The following is a 16,416-nucleotide window of genomic DNA, read 5'->3' on the forward strand; positions in this document are numbered from 1 at the left end:
AAATGGCACGGTCGTGTGCATGAGCCCTTAATCAGTCTGTTTGTTAGGTGGGCGTCGGCGACCATTACTGCATGTGTGCCAGGGACATTACTTTAATCCTGTTCTGGTTGCTCGGTGGGGCGACATCTAGGCATTTTTTAAGGACACCTGCACTGCATATGTGCCAGGGGAAGGGAAAATAATATAGGTAATCTGTGTGTGACTTCAGGGCCCGGGGGGAGGGGGGGAGATATTTACATTTTTTTCTGTGAACTACCCCTGTGCTGAATATCTGACAGGGAAAATCTATTCATTAAATCCATCTGTTAGATTCCAGGGGGCAAATTCCCTTTTTTGACGGTCAAGTACCCCTGCGGCCTGCAGTGCATACCTGGCAGTGAAAATAATTCAATTGCACTAGTCTGTCACATATTTGTGTGACCTAAAGCGATTTTTTTCTGCACTGCATGTCTGACAGTCAAATAAAACCAGTAAATACTGCTGTTACATTGTTGGTTGACAAATAAAAAAAAATTGTCACAGTGAAGTAATTGTATTAAATTTGCCTGTCACACCTCAAGAATTTTTTTTCTCTTTATGACACCGGCACTGCCTTACTGTCAGTGAACTTAATTGTTGACTGTTGGCGGTTACATTGTCGCCTGACATAAACCATCTGTTAGTTTGGTGGGTGAACGCAAAGAATGAGGAGAGAGTCAAATAAGGGACGTGGCCCAGGTTGTGGTGCTGCTGGTGGAGCTCCTGTTGCAGGGAGAGGACGTGGTCGATCTGTGCCAGCTACATGCACAAGTGAAACACCTTCCTCAGGTGCGAGTAGGCAACAGAACCTTCAGCGTTATTTGGTAGGCACGAATGCCGCTCTACAAATGGTGAGGCCTGAACAAGTACAGACGATAGTAGATTGGGTTGCTGACAGTGCCTCCAGTTCCTTCGCATTGTCTCCCACCCAGTCCCCTGCTGAAAGCTCAGAGTTGGCACCTGCAGCCCATGGTCATCTGTCTTTCACCTCACCCCCTTGCAAATCAGCCAAGTAGTCTGAGCCCCAAGTCATGCAGCAGTCTGTTATTCTTTTTGATGTCTCTGCTGCTAGAGTTTCCCAGGGCCATCCAGATAGCCCTGCCCCAGAAGTGGAAGAGATTGAGTGCACCGATGCCCGACCACTTATATTTCAGGATGAGGACATGGGAAGACCACAGCAGCACGTCTCTAATGATGATGAAACACAGGTGCCAGACCGACAAAGAGGGCAGGGGTAAAGAGTGGGTGGAAGATGATGTGGAGGATGATGAGGTCCTAGACCCCACATGGAATCAAGGTCATCCGAGTGACGTGTTCAGTTCGGAGGAAGAGGCGGTGGTCGCACAGAGGCACCAGCACAGCAAAAGAGGGAGCAGGGTGCAAATGCGGAGCAGCCGTCCCCTAGACAGTACGCCTGCTACTGCCCACCGCACCAAGGGACCAAGCGCACCAAAGCCAGCTCCAAGGAGTTCCCTGGCATGGCAGTTCTTCAGACAATGTGCTGACGACAAAACATGAGTGGTTTGCACGCGGTGCAATCAGAGCCTGAAGCGAGGCATAAACACTCTAAAACTAAGTGCCACCTGCATGACCAGGCATCTACATACAAAGCACGAGCTGCAGTGGAGTAAGCACCTCAAAAACCAAGAAAGTTCTCAGGCTCCTCCTGCTTCCTCTTCTGCTGCTGTCTCGGCCTCTTCCTCCCCCTCTGGAGTGACAGAGGCACCTGCCACCTCGCAAACAGAGGATATGGCAGCAACCCCACCACGTTCGTCACCGTCCCCAAGCATCTCTACACTGTCCCATGGAAGCGTTCAGCTGTCCATTGTCCATCTCCCAAACACTGGAGAGAAAGAGGAAGTACCCCCCCTCCCCCCATTTCAAAATTCCTGGCCTTTCAAATGCTGTCATTCTGTCTGGTAGACACGGATAGTTTTAAAAACCTGATAGCAGTGGCTGTGTCCCACAGTACATGGTTCCCACCTGCCACTACTTTTCCAGGCGAGCCATCCCTTCCCTGCACAACCAAGTGGCGGACAAAATAAGGTGTGCACTGCGCAACACCATCTGTGGCAAGGTCCACATAACCACTGATACGTGGACCAGTAAGCACAGACAGGGACTCTATATCTCCCTAACTGCACACTGGGCAAATGTAGTGGCGGCTGGGCCTGAGGCGGATAGCAGTTTGGCACATGTCCTTACACCACCAAGGATTGTAGGGCATTTCTCTTTGCCTCCTGTTGCCTCCTCCTCCTACTCCGCTTCCTCCTCCTCTACCACCTCCTCATCCAGTCACGTAACATCTTCACCACCAACTTCAGCACAGCCAAGGGTAAACGACAGCAGGCAGTTTTGAAACTCATGTGTTTGGGGAAAAACCCCACACCACCCAGGAGCTGTGGATAGGCATGGAACAACAGACCGATGAGTGGTTGGTGTCACTGAGCCTCAAGTCCGGCCTGGAGGTGTGCGATAATGGGCGAAATCTCGTAGAAGCTCTGGGCCTAGCCGGTTTGAGACACATCCCTTGCCTGGCACATGTGCTGAATTTGGTGGTGCAGAGATTCCAGAAAAACTACCCAGATATGTCAGAGCTTCTGCAGAAAATGCAGGCCGTCTTTGCGCTCTTTCGGCGTTCTCACCCTGCTGCTGCTCGCCTGTCTGTGCTGCCTTCCCGCTCACTGCCTCATATGCGAAGTGCCCACAAGGTAGAACTTCACCTTGCACAAGCTGGAGAGACTGTGCGAGCAGCAGCAGGCGATAGTGGAGCTTCAGCACGCAAGGGTCAGTCGCTCTGCGGAACAGCACCACTTCACCACTAATGAGTGGGCCTCCATGCAAGACCTGTGTGCCTTGTTTCGCTATTTCAAATACTCCACCAACATTGCCAGTGCCGATGACGCTGTTCTCAGCATTACTCTACCACTATGTCTCCTTGAAAAAATGATTCAGGCGATGATGGAAGAACATGTGGCACAGGAGGAAGAGGAGGAGGAAGAGGGGTTATTTCCACGGTTATCAGGCCAGTCATTCACAAGTGGCTCGGAGGGTGGGTTCCTGATGATACACCTCCCACAGGCACAGATGATACACCTCCCACAGAGGACAGCTTGTCGTTGCCTCTGGGCAGCCTGGCACACATGAGCGACTACATGCTGCAGTGCCTGCACAACGACTGCCGAGTTGCCCACATTCCAACTTGTGCTGATTACTGGGTGGCTACCCTGCTGGATCCCTGTTACAAGGACAATGTGCCATCTTTAATTCCCTCACTGGAGCGTGATCGGAAGATGCGCAACTACCATCGCTGGTAGATGCTATGGTAGACGCGATGCTGAGGGCATTCCCAACAGACACCTGGGGCTCAGTGGAAGCACAAGTCGAAGGCAGAGGAGGAGGAAGAGGTCACCAATGCAGCTGGGGCACCGCCATCACCTCAGAAGGCAGGGTTAGCATGGCCCAAATGTGGAAAAGCTTTGTCACCACGCAACAACAACCAGCACCACCAGCTGATATGGAACGTCTTAGCAGGAGGCAGCATTTCAGCAACATGGTGGAGCAGTATGTGTGCACACGCCTACAGGTACTGAATGATGGGTCTGCCCCCTTCAACTTCTGGGTCTCCAAATTGTGCACATGGCCTGAGCTTGCCCTTTAAACCTTGGAGGTTCTGACCTGCTCTGCAGTCAGTGTATTGTCTGAACGTGAATACAGCACGGCAGGGGGCGTTATCACAGACAAGCGCAGCTGCCCATCCACAGCCAACATCGACAAGCTCACGTTTATTAAAATGAACCAGGCATGGATCCCACAAGACTTTTCTGTACCCTGTGCAGAATAGACATTTATACCGGCCTCACCCAGCCATTGTTATACTCAAGTGCACTTATTATTTGTTTTCTTTTTTTATATGTCCTAATATTTTGTGGGCTACACTAATTAAAAAAGAAAGAAAAAAAAACAAACAAACAAAAAACTGTGTTGGCTACCTCCTCCTCCACCGCCTCTTTCACCTACACCGCCACGGTCACCGCCTCCTCAACCTCCTTCTCCACATCCACCTCCTCCTCCTAGTTCAAGATTATTATTTTTATGTATTTTATGTTATTTTAAGTTATTTCCCTATCCACATTTGTTTGCAGGGCACTTGCCCTACTCTTACCCCCATTTTGCTTCCTTTTTCAGCCCTCTAGCCCTTTCTGGGACTTATTTAGAGCCATTTTAGTGCCCAAGATGGAAGAACTCAAACTGGTGGTAGCAGTGTTATGGTCTCGGGAATGTTTGCATGACATCCTCTGGGCCCTCTCATCCATGTGGAAGGTACTCCCAACCGATTTGGGTATGAATCCATCCTTGTAGATTATGTACTTCCATACATGACTGGTTGTCTCCCCTGGGGCAGCTGGGGTCTACCAGCAACACAATGCAACATATTACACGGCTAGAAATGTCGGAAATTGGTTGGAAGAGCATGACCAAGACTTCCAAGTACTATCCTAGCCCACTAATTCCCCACACTTTAACCCAATTGAGCATCTGTGGGACCACCTTGTCATATTCACTTTACGGATCCTTCCCCATGCACCCTCCAGCAGCTGTGGGATGCACTGCTGTCATCATGGCTCCAGATACCTGTGACAACCTACCAGGACCTTTTTGAGTCACTCCCCATCCTTCCACCTGCTGTCTGTGCTTCATACAATGGTTATTATGGATATTAGCTGGTGGTCATAATAAAGTGATTCGACTTTGTATAATCACAAATAATTAATAAATAATAAAATAAAAATTAATCATAAGTAAAAAGCATAAATAATAATAAGAAATCATTATACTAGTCAAGAAATTATTATTCTCTAGCAACATTGAAACTAGTTGCTAGAGATGAGCAAAGTTATGAAAACTTTGATCCAACTGCTTCTCCGAATTTCACAAAGAAATTCAATTTGTGACAAACTACTTAGTCACAAAGTGCATTCCTTTGTATGTAATGAGAGCAATGACGGGGAATGACGTAGAGCTACCCTAATTGAAGTCCTCAGATGCCACGGTCATTGCTGATTGTTACATCTGAGGCTACGATTTAGGCCTTTCAGGGATTAATTGTCACAACCAGACAGCTGAGAAGCTCTAACAGAAGCCTTTCAGAACCTCCTCCTTGAGTTTTCTTTGTTGTGCTGTTCAGTTCCTCATCTCGTTAGCCTCTCTCAGCTGTCATGTAGTTGGACTGATTGCTTCCCTTTAAATTCCTCCCCATAATGCATCAGTGTGCGGCTTATATTTCTTCCTGGAGTGGAGTGTGCATGCTGATCTTGTTTCCCAGTCTGCTACAAAGTTAAGTGCTGTACTTTTATCTGTTATTTTCTGTTTGCTGGATCCCAGGTGACCCTGACTCCCTCTGTGTCTGGTGTAGGGAGCTGGTGGTCGTGTCCCCTCACTATTGTAGGGTGTTCAGGGGTTATATAGTCGAGGTACATGGCTATGCAACCATCCACCTTTGGGATCTTTGCATAGGCTGAGCAGCCAGGGAAAGTGCTAGGTCTTGTGCAGGGGTCTCCCTTTTGGTTCCTTAGCTTTGGATCCAGTGAGTCATATATGCATGTTGCTTTGTCTTGTTTCCTGTACACCGTCCGTGACATTATAAGCCGCCCAAAACCGTCTCTAGCATGGATCCGGTTTCACTTTTGGCTGAACGCTTCCAGGGTCTTTCATTGGAGGTAGCTGATCTCCAGAAGACTTTTTCTCAGCTTCAAGTGACCGATTCAGCTTGCGTTCATGGAGTTTGTTCTGAGCCTAAGATCTCGCTACCGGATACGTTCTCCGGGGGTAGTGAGAATTTTGTGCGTTTTAGAGAGGCTTGCAAACTCAATTTTCGCCTTCTTCCCCATTCCTCTGGTGATGAGGAACGGAGGGTGGGGATCATTATATCGCTGCTCAGGGGTAACGCTCAGTCTTGGGCTTTTTCGCTGCCGGAGGGGGCACGGCCTCTCCGTTCAGTGGATGAATTCTTTTTAGCCCTGGGTCAGATATATGATGATCCGGATCGTATTGCTCTGGCTGAGTCTAGACTACGTCTATTATGCCAGGGTAAACAATCCGCAGAGATATACTGCTCAGAATTTCGGAGATGGGCAGCTGATACTGGTTGGAATGATGCTGCACTCCGAAGTCAATTTTGCCATGGTCTTTCAGAGGGATTGAAAGATGCATTTGCCTTTCATGAGAGGCCTATTTCTTTGGACTCTGCTATGTCTCAGGCCGTTCGTATTGACAGGCGTCTTAGAGAGAGAGGAGAGATCACTCCTTCCTGTCATACTCAGTCCCAGGACAGTGCAGCGGTCTCATTCTGTACGCAGGGGTCTCAGTCGCTGTCAGCCCCTTCTGAGCAGGAGCCCATGCAGCTGGGGTTGATTGCTTCTAACAATAGAAGATTCAGCTCGCATGGGAGGGTTTGTTTTTGTTGTGGAGGTATAAATCATTTGGCAAATGTTTGTCCCTCTAGGAGATTCAGGCAGTTTTCTGGGAGTAATAAAGAAACAAACAGGAAAAAATCGTTAAAAAATGTTGCGTCTGTTACTATTGGCAGGGTTGAGGCGGAAATTAAAGGTTTTCCGTTTGCTTGTAGTTCCCGTTTTGTCCTGCCTGCTAGGGTGGCGCTAGAGAGCAAGAGCATTTTTTGTGAGATTTTTGTGGATAGTGGAGCAGCTGTCAATCTCATTGATAATCAATTTGCAATAACTCATGGTTTCCAGGTGCGCACTTTGGGAAAGGATATTCCTGTTTTTGCTATTGATTCCGCTCCACTTTCTCAGAAATCATTAAAGGGCATAGTTCACAATATCCGTTTAATTGTGAGTGATGCTCATGTTGAGGATGTGTCATGTTTCGTCCTTAGCGGTTTGCCTACTCCTCTAGTGTTGGGGCTACCCTGGCTCACTAAACATAACCCCACCATTGATTGGCAAGCGAGGCAAATAAATGGTTGGAGTGACTTTTGCAGAGAGAATTGCCTCACGACATCTGTTTCTGAGGTTGCTACTAAGACTGTACCATCTTTTCTCTCTGAATTTTCGGATGTCTTCTCTGAGAGTGGAGTTCAGGATTTGCCCCCGCACAGGGAGTACGATTGCCCTATTAATCTCATCCCAGGCGCCAAGCTGCCTAAATCTCGTTTATACAATCTTTCCCAACCTGAGAGGATCGCTATGCGTGCTTATATCTCTGAGAGTCTGAGAAAAGGACACATACGACCCTCGAAGTCACCTGTTGCCGCTGGTTTTTTCTTTGTTAAGAAAAAAGATGGTTCTTTAAGACCTTGTCTGGATTTCAGGGAGCTGAACAGTATCACTATTCGTGACCCTTATCCGCTTCCTCTGATCCCGGACCTGTTTAACCAGGTTGTTGGGGCTAAAGTCTTTTCCAAATTAGATCTAAGAGGGGCATACAACCTGGTCAGGGTCAAAGAAGGAGACGAATGGAAGACGGCCTTCAATACCCCTGAGGGCCATTTTGAGAATTTGGTTATGCCTTTTGGTTTGATGAATGCCCCAGCCGTTTTTCAGCATTTCGTGAACAGCATTTTTTATCATTTGATGGGAAAATTTGTATTAGTGTATTTGTATGACATTTTGATTTTTTCTCCTGATTTCAAAACTCATAAGGAACACTTATGTCAGGTCTTGCTCGTCCTGCGGGAGAATAAATTATATGCGAAACTGGAAAAATGTGTGTTTGCGGTTCCAGAAATTCAATTTCTGGGGTTTCTTCTCTCCGCTTCTGGATTTCGCATGGACCCCGAGAAGGTCCGCGCTGTGCTTGAGTGGGAGCTTCCTGAGAATCAGAAGGCGCTGATGCGTTTTTTGGGCTTTGCCAATTATTACAGGAAGTTTATTTTGAATTATTCCTCTATTGTTAAACCACTCACTGATATGACCAGAAAGGGGGTAGATTTTTATTCTTGGTCAGTAGAGGCGCGTAAGGCTTTTTCTAATATCAAGGAGAGTTTTGCTTCCGCTCCCATCTTGGTGCAACCTGATATTTCTTTACCCTTCATAGTTGAGGTTGATGCTTCTGAGGTGGGTGTGGGGCGGTCTTGTCTCAGGGTTACTCTCCTGCCAAATGGTGACCGTGTGCCTTTTTCTCGAAAAAAAACTCTCCTCCGCAGAGAGAAATTACGATGTGGGAGATAGGGAATTGTTGGCCATCAAGTTGGCTTTTGAGGAATAGAGCCAGACACCCTATTACCGTATTTACTGACCATAAAAATCTGGCCTACTTGGAGTCAGCCAAGCGTCTGAACCCGAGACAGGCCAGATGGTCTTTGTTCTTTTCTAGGTTTAATTTTGTTGTCACGTTCCGCCCTGGAGTTAAGAATGTGAAGGCAGATGCCCTGTCACGTTGTTTTCCGGGAGGCGGGAATTTTGAAGACCCGGGTCCCATTTTGGCTGAAGGTGTGGTGGTCTCTGCTCTTTTTTCTGAATTGGAGGCAGAGGTGCAGGCAGCCCAGTCAGAGGCTCCTGATCTTTGTCCTCCTGGGAGGTTGTTTGTGCCTCTCGCTTTAAGACACAAGATTTTTAAGGAACACCACGATACGGTCCTTGCTGGGCACTCGGGGGCAAGAGCCACACTGGATCTCATCGCTCGGAGATTCTGGTGGCCTGCGCTTCGTAAGTCGGTTGAGGGTTTTGTGGCAGCCTGCGAGACTTGCGCTCGTGCCAAAGTCCCTCATTCACGGCCATCAGGTCCTCTCCTTCCCTTACCCATTCCTTCCCGTCCTTGGACACATCTGTCCATGGACTTTATAACGGACCTGCCTCGTTCCTCGGGGAAGACTGTGATTCTGGTGGTGGTGGACCGTTTTAGCAAAATGGTGCATTTCATCCCTTTTCCTGGTTTGCCCAATGCTAAGACGCTGGCGCAGGCATTTATTGATCACATTGTCAAATTGCATGGTATTCCTTCAGACATAGTCTCTGATAGGGGCACGCAGTTTGTTTCCAGATTCTGGAAGGCTTTCTGTTCTCGCTTGGGGGTTCGGTTGTCATTCTCTTCTGCTTTCCACCCGCACTCGAATGGCCAGACAGAGCGCGTCAATCAGAATCTGGAGACATATCTGCGCTGTTTTGTGGCGGAGAATCAAGAGGATTGGTGTTCTTTTTTGTCCCTTGCTGAGTTTGCTTTAAATAACCGAGTCCTCTGATAAGTCACCATTTTTTGGTGCATATGGGTTTCATCCGCAGTTTGGTACTTTCTCAGGAGAAGGGTATTCTGGTTTACCTGATGAGGACAGATTCTCCTCGTCTTTGTCATCTATTTGGCAAAAGATTCAGGATAATCTAAAGAGCATGAGTGAGAGATATAAGCGTGTGGCAGATAAGAGACGTGTGCTTGGTCCGGACCTGAATGTTGGTGATCTGGTGTGGTTGTCTACCAAGAATATCAAATTGAAGGTTCCCTCCTGGAAGTTGGGTCCTAGATTTATTGGGCCTTACAAAATCCTGTCTGTCATCAATCCTGTTGCCTACCGTCTTGATCTTCCTCAGACTTGGAAGATCCATAATGTTTTTCATAAGTCCTTATTGAAACCTTATGTTCAACCCATTGTACCCTCGCCTTTGCCTCCTCCTCCGATTATGGTTGATGGGAATCTTGAATTTCAGGTCTCTAGGATTGTGGATTCTCGTCTTGTCCGCGGTTCTCTTCAGTACCTTGTTCATTGGGAGGGTTATGGTCCTGAGGAGAGGATGTGGGTCCCAGTGACGGACATTAAGGCCTCTCGTCTCATCAGGGCTTTCCATAGGTCCCATCCTGAGAAGGTGGGCTCTGAGTGTCCGGAGTCCACTCGTAGAGGGAGGGGTACTGTCACAACCAGACAGCTGAGAAGGTCTGACAGAAGCCTTTCAGAACCTCCTCCTTGAGTTTTCTTTGTTGTGCTGTTCAGTTCCTCATCTCGTTAGCCTCTCTCAGCTGTCATGTAGTTGGACTGATTGCTTCCCTTTAAATTCCTCCCCATAATGCATTACTGGGCGGCTTATATTTCTTCCTGGAGTGTGTGTGCATGCTGATCTTGTTTCCCAGTCTGCTACAAAGTTAAGTGCTGTACTTTTATCTGTTATTTTCTGTTTGCTGGATCCCAGGTGACCCTGACTCCCTCCGTGTCTGGTGTAGGGAGCCGGTGGTCGTGTCCCCTCACTATTGTAGGGTGTTCAGGGGTTATATAGTCGAGGTACGTTGCTATGCAACCATCCACCTTTGGGATCTTTGCATAGGCTGAGCAGCCAGGGAAAGTGCTAGGTCTTGTGCAGGGGTCTCCCTTTTGGTTCCTTAGCTTTGGATCCAGTGAGTCATATATGCATGTTGCTTTGTCTTGTTTCCTGTACACCGTCCGTGACATTAATCAGGGTAAAATACATAAATAAATACTCACCTTATCCATTCGTTCGCATAGAGGCTGCCGCGGCCATCTTGATTGGAGACAACGCGTGTAATCATGCTGGCCAGACATGGTTACCATATGTCACCTTGCATGAGATTTCGTGCAGTTTCTGCAAGATGGCCGCGACAGCCTCTTCATGTGCAAATGGTGAGGTGAGTATGTTTTCTTTTTTTTAACCACCATTTCTGGAAAAATATATTTGTTATAATGGAGCGCGAGGAAATTCGGCTTCTCTGCGAATTTAATTTTCCCTGAAATTTAGATTAAAGTCCACTTCATTAACTCCGATTTACTCAACACTAGTGTGAATGTATTATGTGACAGATAAAGCATGTGAACATATGTGGATATATTGGTATACAGTGTCTATTTGCTGTGGTTAGAAGCCATGGAGATACAATCTTCTCCAAAATGCGATCTGTCATTAAAACTGGCCAATTTTTCTCCATACATTAAGAATGGTAAGTGGTTACAAACCTCACTTGCTTCTTAGTTCTGGGTTTGATTGAAGACTTTTTGATTGATCAGCTTGCCCCGCTCTTGTGTAAACCATTTACTGTATTTTCTGCTGTATCCTCTATCCAGGAAATGCTCCTTCAGTTCTATTGATCGTTTCTCAAAATACTGTTGCATTAAATAGGTCCTCTTGACTCGCTGGAGTTGTCCTAGGGGGACAACCCAAATCATATGACTAAAATGTGAAGAAGATTAATGTAGCCCTGAAGTTTATTTTCTAAAGAGATGAGTCTGAACAAATCCATCTTGATCACATTTGATCAATAGGTTCAGGAAATGTATTTTGTTACTAGATTTCCTTGAAACCCGATGTTCTGTGAATTGCAATTGAACAATAAACTGGTCCAACTGATCCAAATTTACCATCTAAATCATGAATACAGTATGTCATTAATGAATCATGACCAAAATACGATAGGAGTCTTTGATGCCTAATGATCTGATGGGAGTAGGTCCCTTTACCCCCAGCCAAAGAGACAAATTATCATATAATGGCACACAAGTCATCCCCATGTTGTGCCCTGGATTTGCAGGAAGAACAACCGGTTGAAAGTAAAGGAATTATGAGCTAAGAATTACTCAGGTAATATAAGTAAAGGCTGTATGAGGCCAATGTATACAGTAAATGACTAATTTAAAGAAATTAACACACAGCCTGCAGACCATCCTGATGTCTGATGCTAGCACTCTAGGACTCAATGCCACAATCTAGGGAGGCATTTGACAAGTTGTTTTCAATGTCGATCAATACTTATTTTATTTTTTTACAGTCAAACCCACTTGACCCCAAATTATTAGTCCTCCTACTGCCATTTCTGGGTACCTTCAGTATTAAATACAGGGTGGCAACCACTGGTTCAGTGACCTTCAGGGCATCGTGTGTACTCTTTGGAATAGATCCTTCTACAATTGCACTCTACAATATTTCTTGAAGTTGTTTACTGATTGAGGACAAGGGGTTAAATATCAGTTTCTTGTAGCATCTAGAGTTCCTTCAGTTGCTTATCAGCTTCTGTGTTGTACATCTCAGAAGGTCAAATTAGAATGGTACTACCAATGTGGGTTTGTATAGCACATCATCAAGGATTTTAATCTTTTTAAACCTACCCTTTCTGCAGATATATGGTTATCCGCATGGATACTGGTGGACATCTGCTCAAACTCATTGGTCACCAACTTTACAACTAAATGCACAACAAATAGATAAAGGTACATTTTGTTTGAATGCTCTTCTAAAAAACGCAGAGCCTTGCCTGCCATGGGGCATCCATAAATGTCTTTTTTAAACTATCTTTAAAAATCAATAAATGGGCAAATAATGTACGGTAAGTGGGGCTCCAGTTTTCTGGAAATTGATCAAACTGTGGCAAGGTTGAGAATGTCAGATGGTCCCTTAGTTAATATATTCAGATTACTAGATGATTGGACAATTTACTTTTGAATCCTTTGTGCTTGTTAACAGGGTTGATGGTCCATCAGGTTGAGGCTTATCTGTGGTATGTTCCTGCTCAAATTTACTCTTAGATATGGTTACACTTCTAGTGGAAACCATATTAAAGGGTTGTGTTCCATTATTATTACCTTGAGAAGATAATGAAGACATTAGTGATGATCAGCTAAATGCATTGTCTTGCCTTTTATTTCCCTCCATACACCCTTTTCTGTTAAGCTTCACTGAGATCTCCCCAACATTCCTGGATTCAATATCCTGTATATATTATTCAGATATTTTAAATTGTTTGTCAAGTTGTTGATTTACAGAACTCAGGTTCTCTCCAATTCTTTATTTGTAAAGTAGCTCTGGACTAGTTAATTATTTAACTTGGTCAACCATTTTTTTTATTTGTACAAATAAACTATTTCATGAATAAATCATCATTAATGTCATTTTGTCACCTCCTCACAGAAGTTTAACAGGCTGAAAACCTTTGAAGCTGAATCATCGTTGACAGTGGTTTTCTTTTACTTCTAGCTTCCCCTGTTTCCCTGTATTGGTGCCGTTAGTTTTATCACCTGATAGAAGTAAAGCATCAGGTGGGTGGTCCTCAGTACTCTAAGACTGATATGGAGTGCAGGAGATCGTCCATCTGACTAACCGATACCTGAAATTCTAGAAAGATGTGGATACTCCATTTTATAGACTTTTAGCAAACCGCGGAAAATAAAGGTTATATGTAGAGATGGCCTTGCGGTTTGCCCGGCGGTCGTTTCGCAGCGAACTTCGCATTGCGCCAAACTTTGACCCATGACACATCTGTCAGGTTGGACAGAACAGGTAATTGAGATGTTTCAGCACATGGACACACCCCCACCCTATCAAAAACCCTGATCTGCAGCCATTTTACATTCTGCGCTTTGCCAGTGTAGGGAGAGGTTGCTGTGTGGAGCAGGGACAGGCTGTTAGGGACACCAAACGCTAGTCATTTTAAGGACTGGTATAGGTGTGCTATACTGAGGGGTGTAATATACCTATAATATACTTTCTAACATAGAAAGTATATAGTGCATTTGTATTGTGCAGCAGTTGTGTGTGGTTCTGCTGTGATACTGAAGCTAGATAGAGGGACAAACGCTATAGAACAACTAATTGCAACTGGTGTGATATACCTGTTGCCCCCCCAAAAACTGATTGAGGGGTGTTATATACCTTCTTCCACAAAATACTGATTGAGGGCTGCGATATACCTGTTGCCTCAAATAAAAAGGGTGGTGTGATATAACTGTTGTGGCAAAAAAATTTTTGGAGGGGTTTGATATACCTGCTTCCACAAAATACTGATTAAGGGGTACTATATACCTGTTTCCACCAAATATTGATTGAGGCCTGTGATATACCTGCTTCCACAAAATACTGATTAAGGGATTCTATATACCTGTTTCCACCAAATATTGATTGAGGCTTGTGATATACCTGCTTCCACAAAAAATTGATTGAGGCCTGTGATATACCTGCTTCCACAAATACTGCTCTTCTCTAGGGACTTAGGCACAGGGTCATTTTGAAAATGACAGGCAGAGGAAGAGGCAGGCCGTTCCGCAGGGGTGGTAGGAGTCGGGTAGGTGCATCAGACCGGAGTCTAAATGGGAAGTTGGAGAAGGCGCGTGCGATTAATTCAAAAGGCGCACCAGAGTTGGTTAAGTGGCTCACTCACCCTTACTCCTCTGCACCCTCCTCATCCTCTGTATCTGCATCCTCTTCACTCTCTGCTGTGTGCACCCCCAAATACACCACCACCATAGCCCCTCCACTCGAGTCAGAGGAATTTTTTTCCCATACATTCCAAGACCTTACCGATGCGCAGCCATTCTTGACATCGAATGAGGAAGAGGAGTTAGCAACGGCCGCCACCCAACGGTCTGGCGACAGAAGTTTAACAGGCTGAAAACCTTTGAAGCTGAATCATCGTTGACAGTGGTTTTCTTTTACTTCTAGCTTCCCCTGTTTCCCTGTATTGGTGCCGTTAGTTTTATCACCTGATAGCAGTAAAGCATCAGGTGGGTGGTCCTCAGTACTCTAAGACTGATATGGAGTGCAGGAGATCATCCATCTGACTAACCGATACCTGAAATTCTAGAAAGATGTGGATACTCCATTTTATAGACTTTTAGCAAACCGCAGAAAATAAAGTTTATATGTAGAGATGGCCTTGCGGTTTGCCCAGCGGTCGTTTCGCAGTGAACTTCGCATTGCGCCAAACTTTGACCCATGACACATCTGTCAGGTTGGACAGAACAGGTAATTGAGATGTTTCAGCACATGGACACACCCCCACCCTATCAAAAACCCCGATCTGTAGCCATTTTACATTCTGCGTTTTGCCAGTGTAGGGAGAGGTTGCTGTGTGGAGCAGGGGCAGGCTGTTAGGGACACCAAACGCTAGTCATTTTAAGGACTGGTATAGGTGTGCTATACTGAGGGGTGTAATATACCTATAATATACTTTCTAACATAGAAAGTATATAGTGCATTTGTATTGTGCAGCAGTTGTGTGTGGTTCTGCTGTGATACTGAAGCTAGATAGAGGGACAAACGCTATAGAACAACTAATTGCAACTGGTGTGATATACCTGTTGCCCCCCCAAAAACTGATTGAGGGGTGTTATATACCTTCTTCCACAAAATACTGATTGAGGGCTGCGATATACCTGTTGCCTCAAATAAAAAGGGTGGTGTGAGATAACTGTTGTGGCAAAAAATTTTTTTTGAGGGGTTTGATATACCTGCTTCCACAAAATACTGATTAAGGGGTACTATATACCTGTTTCCACCAAATATTGATTGAGGCCTGTGATATACCTGCTTCCACAAAATACTGATTAAGGGATTCTATATACCTGTTTCCACCAAATATTGATTGAGGCTTGTGATATACCTGCTTCTACAAAAAATTGATTGAGGCCTGTGATATACCTGCTTCCACAAATACTGCTCTTCTCTAGGGACTTAGGCACAGGGTCATTTTGAAAATGACAGGCAGAGAAAGAGGCAAGCCGTTCCGCAGGGGTGGTAGGAGTCGGGCAGGTGCATCAGACCGGAGTCTAAATGGGAAGTTGGAGAAGGCGCATGCGATTAATTCAAAAGGCGCACTAGAGTTGGTTATGTGGCTCACTCACCCTTACTCTTCTGCACCCTCCTCATCCTCTGTATCTGCATCCTCTTCACTCTCTGCTGTGTGCACCCCCAAATACACCACCACCATAGCCCCTCCACTCGAGTCAGAGGAATTTTTTTCCCATACATTCCAAGACCTTACCGATGCGCAGCCATTCTTGACATCGAATGAGGAAGAGGAGGTAGCAATGGCCGCCACCTAACGGTCTGGCGACAGTACCCAGATCAGCCCAATGAGATCTCAAATGTCAGTGGTGGTGAAGGTGACGATGATGACAAGTCTATGGACGTCATGTGGGTGCCCACAAGAGAGTAAAAGGAGGGGATTTCAGAGGAATAGATGAAGCAGCAGAGAAGGAGGAGAAGCAGGCAGAACTCGCAGGGCACAGGAGGCAAAAAGCAGACTGCAAATGTATCTGGAGCGAGCCATCCACCATGTACGGTCCCTTGTAGCGCTCCCAGGATGCCAGCAAATGGCTTTACAGTGTGGGCTTTTTTAACGTGTCAGCTGCTGACAATAGTGTTGCCATCTGCTGCCTGTGCTATCAACGCATAAGTCACGATAAGACCAACACTCACCTAGGGACGACCACCTTAAGAAGGCACCTGGCCTCCCATCACCCTGCCCAGTGGGAGCAACGCCGTCAGAACCCACAAAGCCACACTCCTGGTGCTCCATGTCCTGCCTCTTCTCCTTCTCTCTCCTCCCATTTTCCCTTCACTCCATCTTCCACCATACCGTCATCGCGTTCATCTTGCACAAGGCAGGCTTCTGTGGCCCAAATTTTCTAGCATAAAAAGTTGATGACGCTGGATAACCCTCTTGCCCAAT

Source organism: Bufo gargarizans, chromosome 8 (genome assembly GCF_014858855.1).
Source record: "Bufo gargarizans isolate SCDJY-AF-19 chromosome 8, ASM1485885v1, whole genome shotgun sequence".
Classification (NCBI taxonomy): Eukaryota; Metazoa; Chordata; class Amphibia; order Anura; family Bufonidae; genus Bufo; species Bufo gargarizans.